General features: G+C 42.0%; 2 non-coding genes across 2 annotated transcripts; both read left to right on the plus strand.

The window, feature by feature from the left end:
* Positions 1 to 459: 459 nt before the first annotated feature.
* LOC147087525 (U1 spliceosomal RNA) lies at positions 460 to 623 on the plus strand. The gene has a single exon (XR_015075548.1). It is a non-coding gene; the product is annotated as a U1 spliceosomal RNA (small nuclear RNA).
* Positions 624 to 6685: 6062 nt separating this feature from the next.
* LOC147087526 (U1 spliceosomal RNA) lies at positions 6686 to 6849 on the plus strand. Its single transcript, XR_015075538.1, has one exon. It is a non-coding gene; the product is annotated as a U1 spliceosomal RNA (small nuclear RNA).
* Positions 6850 to 7817: the final 968 nt, after the last annotated feature.

The raw sequence follows: 7817 nt of genomic DNA on the forward strand, positions 1-7817 counted from the left end.
ACCACAGTGAGTGAATGTGACAAGTGAGGAAGACTTGATGGGCCAGATCCTCACTATGTCCCTATCGGTCTTTATGGGCAAAACTTGAAAATTGTGCTTTCAAACACATCAGATTCCGAATTATTGTTCATATGAAGATAAGACAAACATTTACTTCAGATGCAATACATATAAGGAGAGATTTATTTCCAGAAAATTTTCCGTGGCCTGAAGAAAAGTTACTGAGGGAGCGGACCTTTCCTTTTAAGGGCATTGTGCAAATATGCATGTCCATATCTTTATTATTGCAGCGTTTTGTCAAATGGTATAGCATTATATATTGCAAAATTTTTGCAGAATCGACATGAGAAAACAACAGCACTTTCTGAATGAAGGGGAAATTTGATCATAAAAAATGAGTCGTTGTGACGGTAAGAGGCAGTGATTGATGTGGCGAGGCAATGTGTGCCAATAGAAATCCTACTAACTTGGCAGCGGAAAGACCATGATCATGAAGGTGATTTTCCCAGGGCGAGGTTAGCCCATTGCACTTTGGGTGTGCTGATGCCTGCGATGTCCCCAAATGCGGGATACTCGATTGCAAAATTTGTGGTAGTGGGGGACTGCGTTTGCGCTATCTCCTGGCTTTACAATTAAAACTGGATTTTCAACTAACCTCTCAAAGGCACTATTATTTTGTTTTCAATCCTAACTTTGCTTTGTTCCCGACTGAGGGAGCTGTGATGCGAAACGACCTTTCTCCAAAAAACAGTCTATCCAAACCCACTCATAAGCGATTCCCAAAGCTCACGTTTCATTTCCTCTCTACGCTTACATTTAGATTCATTTTTACAAATAAGAAATTACACATTTTGCATAAAAATCAAAAATTATTCATTCTTTCAAATCCACACCGAGTACAACCAGACTTTCAAAGCTGCATGCCAACTCTGCACTTTGGCAAATTGTTTAACATTTTTAACTATAGAAACAATGGTACAGCACAGAACCAGGTCATTCGGCCCATCGTACCTCTGCTGGCTCTTTCAAAGGGCTATCCAATTAATCATACTCCTCTGTTCTTTCACCAAATCCCTGCAATTATTTTACCATCAAATATTATCCACGTTAGCTTTTCAACATTATTATTCAACTTGCTTCAACCACCCTTTCAGGCAGAGCATTCCAGGCACTCAAAACAATTTGCTGCATTACTGTTTTTCAGCTCATCGAGGGGGAGTCGGGGAAACTTCCTACTGGTTCTTTTGCAAATGTTCTTAAATCTGTGTCCACTGTAACGGACACTGGAACAGTTTAAGAACATAAGAGCATAAGAAATAGGAACAGGAGCAGGCCAATCGGTCCCTCCAGATTGTTCCGCCATTCAATAAGATCATGGCTGATCTGATCCTAACCGCCAATCCACTATCACAGAACCGTCTCCTGATTCTAACAGAATTAGACACACAAAATAGGAGCAGGATCAGGCTACACGGCCCTTGGGCCCGCTCCGCTACCCACAGGGCCATGACTGATCCGAACCTAGACTCATGTCCAAATTCCTGCCCGCTCCCCATAACCCTTAATTCCCTTTACTTCTAGGAAACTGTCTATTTCTGTTTCAAATTTATGTAATGATGTAGCTTCTACAGCTTTTTGGGGCAGCATATTCCATGGACCTACCACCCTCTGAGTGAAGTAGTTCCTCCTCATCTCAGTTTTGAAAGAGCAGCCCCTTATTCTAAGACTCTGCCCCCTAGTTCTAGTTTCACCCATCATCGGGAACATCTTCCCCGCATCCACCCGATCCAACCCCTTCACAATCTGATATGTTTCAATAAGATCGCCTCTCATTCTACTGAACTCCAATGAGTAGAGTCCCAATCTACTCAACCTCTCCTCATATGTCCATCCCCTCATCCCCGGGATTAACCGAGTGAACCTTCTTTGTACTGACTCGAGAGCAAGTATGTCCTTTCTTAAGTATGGACACCAAAATTGTATGCATTATTCCAGGTGCGGTCTCACCAATACCTTGTACAACTGAAGCAATACCTCCCTATTTTTATATTCTATCCCCCTAGCAATGAAATCCAACATTCCATTGGCCTTCTTAATCACTTGCTGCACCTGCATACTAACCTTTTGAGTTTCGTGCACCAGGACCCCCAGATCCCTTTGTACTTCATTACTTTCCAGCTTCTTGCCATTAAGATAATAACTTGTTCTACGATTTTTCCTGCCAAAGTGCATAACCTCACACTTTCCAGTATTGTATTCCATCTGCCAAATCTCTGCCCACTTACTTAGCCTGTCTATGTCCCCTTGCAGGTTTTTTATGTCCTCCTCATTCACTACTTTCCCTCCCATCTTAGTATCATCTGCAAACTTTGATATGTTACACTCGGTCCCCTCCTCCAAATCGTTAAAATAGATTGTAAAGAGTTGGGGAACCAGCACTGACCCCTGCGGAACACAACTAGTTACTGACTGCCAATCTGAGAATGAACCATTTATCCCAACTCTCTGCCTTCTGCTAGATAGCCAATCCTCTATCCATGCCAGAATATTACCCCCAATCCCGTGATTTTTTATCTTAAGCAATAATCTTTTGTGTGGCACCTTATCAAATGCCTTCTGGAAGTCTAAATACACTACGTCCACTGGTTCCCCTTTATCCACCCTATATGTTACTTCCTCAAAGAACTCCAGCAAATTTATCAAACATGACTTCCCCTTCATAAAACCAAGCTGACTTTGTCCTATTAAATTATGATTATCCTAATGTCCTGCTCCTGTCTCCTTAATAATGGATTCCAAACTGTTACCTACCACAGATGTTAGGCTAACCGGTCTATAGTTTCCAGCCTTTTGTCTACAGCCCTTTTTAAATAAGGGTGTTACATTAGCAGTTTTCCAGTCTGCCGGGACATTTGCCGAGTCCAGGGAGTTTTGGAAAATTATTACCAATGCATCCAGAATCCCTACTGCTACTTCCCTCAAGACCCTAGGATGTAAACCATCAGGTCCAGGTGATTTATCCACCTTGAGTCCCATTATTTTACCGAGTACCACTTCTTTAGTGATTTTGATCGTGTTAAGCTCCCTCCCCCCCTTTAGCCCCCTTTTTGTCCAGTGTTGGGATATTCTTAGTGTCTTCTACTGTAATGACTGATATAAAGTATTCATTCAGTGTTTTTGCCATCTCCATATTTCCCACCATTAATTTCCCGTCTCATCCTCTAAGGGACCAACATTTACTTTAGCCACCCTTATTCTTTTTATATAACTATTAAAACTCTTACTATCTGTTTTTATATTTTTTGCTAATTTACTTCCATAATCTATCTTCCCTTTCTTAATTAATCTTTTTGTTATTTTTTGCTGCCTTTAGAAGTTTTCCCAACCCTCTATACTCCCACTAGATTTGGCTACCCTTGTTTTTAGTCGAAAACTACCATTAATTTCTTTACGTAGCCATGGATGACTGCCTTTTCTTTTACACCCTTTTCTTCTCAGTGGAATATATTTTTTTTGGAAGTTGTAAAATAACTCCTTAAATGAATACCACTGATCATGCATCGTCTTACCCTTTAATCTATTTTCCCAATCCAATCTACTCAATTCCGCTCTCATACCTTCATAGTCTCCTTTATTCATGCTTAGCATGCTTGTTTGAGATCCAACCTTCTCACCCTCTAATTGAATGTGGAATTCAACCATGTCATGTTCACTAATTCAAGGGGATCCTTTACTAGGACATTTTTAATCAATCCTGTCTCGTTACACAGGACCAGATCTAAGGTTGCTTGCGCCCTGGTCGGTTCAGTTACATACTGCTCAAGAAACCCATCCCTAATACACTCAATGAACTCATTCTCAAGGCAGCCGTGCCCAATTTGCTTTGTCCAATGAATATGATAGTTAAAATCCCCCATAATTATAGATGTTCCCTTATTACAAGCCTCAAGTATTTCCTGATTGATACTTCGTCCAACAGAGTTGCCACTGTTCAGAGGCCTATAGAATACGCCACTACTGTTTTTTCCCCTTATTATTCATTACCTCCACCCAAACTGTTTCATTATCCTGATCTTTTGATCCAATATCATTTCTCATTATTACAGTGATTCCTTCCTTTATTAACATATCCACCCCACCTCCCCTTCCTTCCTGCCTGTCCTCCCTGATCTTTATATAACCTGCTTCTCCTTATTGACTTGTTATCTTGTATTTATGTAGCACTATTAACGTAGTAAAACGTCCCAAGGCACTCCACAGGAGCGTTATCAAAAAAAATTCACACCCTGCCGCACAAAAAGATATTTGGACTTAAAGAAAGAAAATGCCAGAAATACTCAGCAGGTCAGGCAACATCTGTGGAGAGAGAAAAACAGGGTTAACGTTTTAGGTCGATGACCCTTCGTCAGAACCTTGATGAAGTTGTACTCTTCTCTACAGCAACTCTGTTACTCTCTCCACAGATGCTGCCTGACTTGCAAGTATTTGCAGCATTTTCGTTTTTTATTTCAGATTTCCAGCATCCGCAGTATTTTGCTTTTGTATTTGAGGTATTAGGACAGATAAGCAAAAGCTTGGTCGAAAAGGTAGGTTTTAAGGAGCGTATTAAAGGGGGAGAGAGAGGGAAGTGGTACAGATTTGGGAGTGAACTCCTGATTTTAGGGCCTAGGCAGCTGAAAGCACGCCGGTCAAAGGTGGACCAAATAAAATAGGAATACGTAAGAGGCCCGAATTGCAGCAGCACAGAAATGAAAGGCAACATGAGGGCAAAAATTTTATGTAGCGTGTGGATAGCATCTGGAATTCACTGCCTGAATGGGTGCTGGAGGCAGATTCAATCGTGGCTTTTAAAAGAGAGTTTGATAGCGACCTGAAAAGAAAAAAATTGCAGGTCTATGGTGAAAGGGTGTGGGAGTGGGATTAGCTGAGGTGCTCTTTCAGAGAGCTGGCACGGGTTCGACAGGTTGAATGGCCTCTTCTGTGCTGCAGCCATTCTATTATATGATCTCGGAGAGTTGTAGGCAATGGTCCCTCTGGCTTGTTTCTTTGGCCTACCAGGCCCCATCAACGGGCTGTGCGACCTATTCAAAATTCAGCACATGCACGTTATTTCTCTTTAAATGCCAGCTCACCGGATGCACGGGACCTGCAGCGTGCTGTGTTTCTGTGTGGCCTTGAAGGGTGTATTGCTTGTAGTGTGTTTTGTTTGGAGGTTAAAGGGAAAGGGAGGGTCGAGCCCGTGGAGGGATTTGAAAACAAGAGAATTTTAAAATCGAGGCATTGCTGGACCGTGACCCAATGTTGGTCAGCGAGCACAGGGGGGGGGGATGGTGAACGCGTCTTGGTGCGAGATATGATACGTGCAGCAGTGTTTTTGCAGAAGTAACTCTTTTCTGTTACTTCTTTATGTATTGATGAATGTGTGTGGTTAGAGCCATGCGGCCTGTTGAGCCGTAAAAATCTATCTATCTCAGCCTTGAATATTCTCAAACACTCAGCATTCACAGCCCTCTGGTGCAGAGAATTCCAAAGATGCACAGCCCTCTGAGTGAAGAAATTCCTCCTCATCTCGGTCTTAAATGGCTACCCCTTAACCTGAGACTATGCCCCCTAGTTCTAAACACTCCAGCCAAGGGAAACAACCTCTCAGCCTTTACCATTTCAATCCCTTTCAGAATCTTGTATGGTTCAATGTGATCACCTCTCATTCTTCTAAACACCCGAGAGTATAGGCCCATTTCCCATCATAGGACAGCCCTCTCATATTGTTTGAAAAGGAAAATGCCTCAGTTCTTAGAAGGTCCTACTGATATCTCCTGCTACAGGACATCATTTTGATTTAAGGCAAAACTGAAATGGAACAGGAGAAAGCCTTACTGGAAGCATTGACCATGCTGGAGGAAGTTAGGATTGCTGCACTGTTGGCTCGAATACTTCAATATTTCTGGTGTCCCCTTACATATAACAACATAAAGGGATATTTATTTTCCACCTCCGTCTCTAAGCTCTTAATGTGGCATTTCCTTATATCATTTAATCACTATGATTATGCTGAATGATCATACTGAAAAGAGTGAGAAATATTGCAAACGACAACAACAACCTGTATGAATATAGCGCTTTTAACATAGTTAAAACGTCCCAAGACACTTCACAGTACTATAATGATACAACAATGTGAAACCCGCTTAAATAAAAAAGGAAGATTTATTGGTGAAATATTTCAACCACAGTGAGTGAATGTGACAAGTGATGGAGACTTGATGGGCCAGAACCTCACTGTGACCCAATCGGTCGTTATGGGCAAAACCTGAAAATTGCATTTTCAAACACATCAGATTCCGAATTATTGTTCATATGAAGATAAGACAAACATTTACTTCAGATGCAATACATATAAGGAGAGATTTATTTCCAGGAAATTTTCCGTGGCCTGAAGAAAAGTTACTGAGGGAGCGATCCTTTCCTTTTAAGTGCAATATGCAAATAGGCATGTCCGTCACTTTATTATTGCAGCGTTTTGGCAAATGGTACATCATTATATATTGCAATACTTTAGCAGAATCGACATGAGAAAACAACAGCACTTTCTGAATGAAGTGGAATTTTGATCATAATAAATGAGTCGTTGAGACGGTAAGAGGCAGTGAATGATGTGGCGAGGCATTGTGTGCCAATAGAAAGCATACTTACCTGGCAGGGGAGAAACTATGTTCATGATGGTGGTTCTTCTCGGACGAGGTTAGTCTATTGCACTTCGGGTGTGCTGACGCCTTTGCTGTCCCCAAATGCGAGATACTCGACTGCAAAATTTATGTAAGTGGGGGATTGCGTTCGCGCTATCCCCCTGGCTTTACAGTTAAAATTAGATTTTTAACTAACTTCTCAAATGCACTGTTATTTTACTTTCAATCCTAACTTTGCTTTGTTTCCGACTGAGGGAGCTGTGTAGCAAAACAGCCTTTCTCCAAAACACAGCCTATTCAAATCCACTCATAAGCGATTCCCAAAGCTCACATTTCATTTCCTCTCTACGCTCACATTTATATTCATTTTTACAACTAAGAAATTGCATATTTTGCACAAAAAATCAAAAATTATTCATTCTTACATGTCCACACTGTGTACAACCAGACTTTCAAAGCTGCATGCCAACTCTGCACTTTGGCAAAATGTTTAACATTGTTAACTACCGAAACTACCGAAACCCTGAAAAGTGCAAGGTGATGCATTTTGGACGGACAAATAAGGCAAGGGAATACACAATGAGTGGTAGGACCCTAGGAAGTACAGAGGGTCAGAGGGACCTTGGTGTACATGTACATAGATCCCTGAAGGCAGCGGAGCAGGTAGATAAGGTGGTTAAAAAGGCATATGGGATACTTGCCTTCATTAGCCGAGGCATAGAATATAAGAGCAGGGAGGTTATGATGGAGCTGTACAAAACGCTGGTGAGGCCACAGCTGGAGTACTGTGTGCAGTTCTGGTCGCCTCACTATAGGAAGGATGTGATTGCTTTGGAGAGGGTGCAGAGAAGATTCACCAGGATGTTACCTGGGATGGAGCGCCTCAGCTATGAAGAGAGGCTGGACAGGCTGGGGTTGTTTTCCTTGGAGCAGAGAAGGTTGAGGGGGGACCTGATTGAGGTGTACAAAATGATGAGGGACATAGATAGGGTAGCTAAAGAGGAACTTTTCCCCTTAGTGGGGGGTCAATAACAAGGGGGCATAGATTCAGGGTAAGGGGCAGGAGATTTAGAGGGGATTTGAGGAGGAACTTCTTCACCCAGAGTGTGGTTGGAATGTGGAATTCAATGC

The sequence above is a fragment of the Somniosus microcephalus genome, unplaced genomic scaffold, assembly GCF_052327205.1.
Source record: "Somniosus microcephalus isolate GS21.2 unplaced genomic scaffold, FLI_Smic_1.0 unresolved_chr5, whole genome shotgun sequence".
Lineage (NCBI taxonomy): Eukaryota > Metazoa > Chordata > Chondrichthyes > Squaliformes > Somniosidae > Somniosus > Somniosus microcephalus.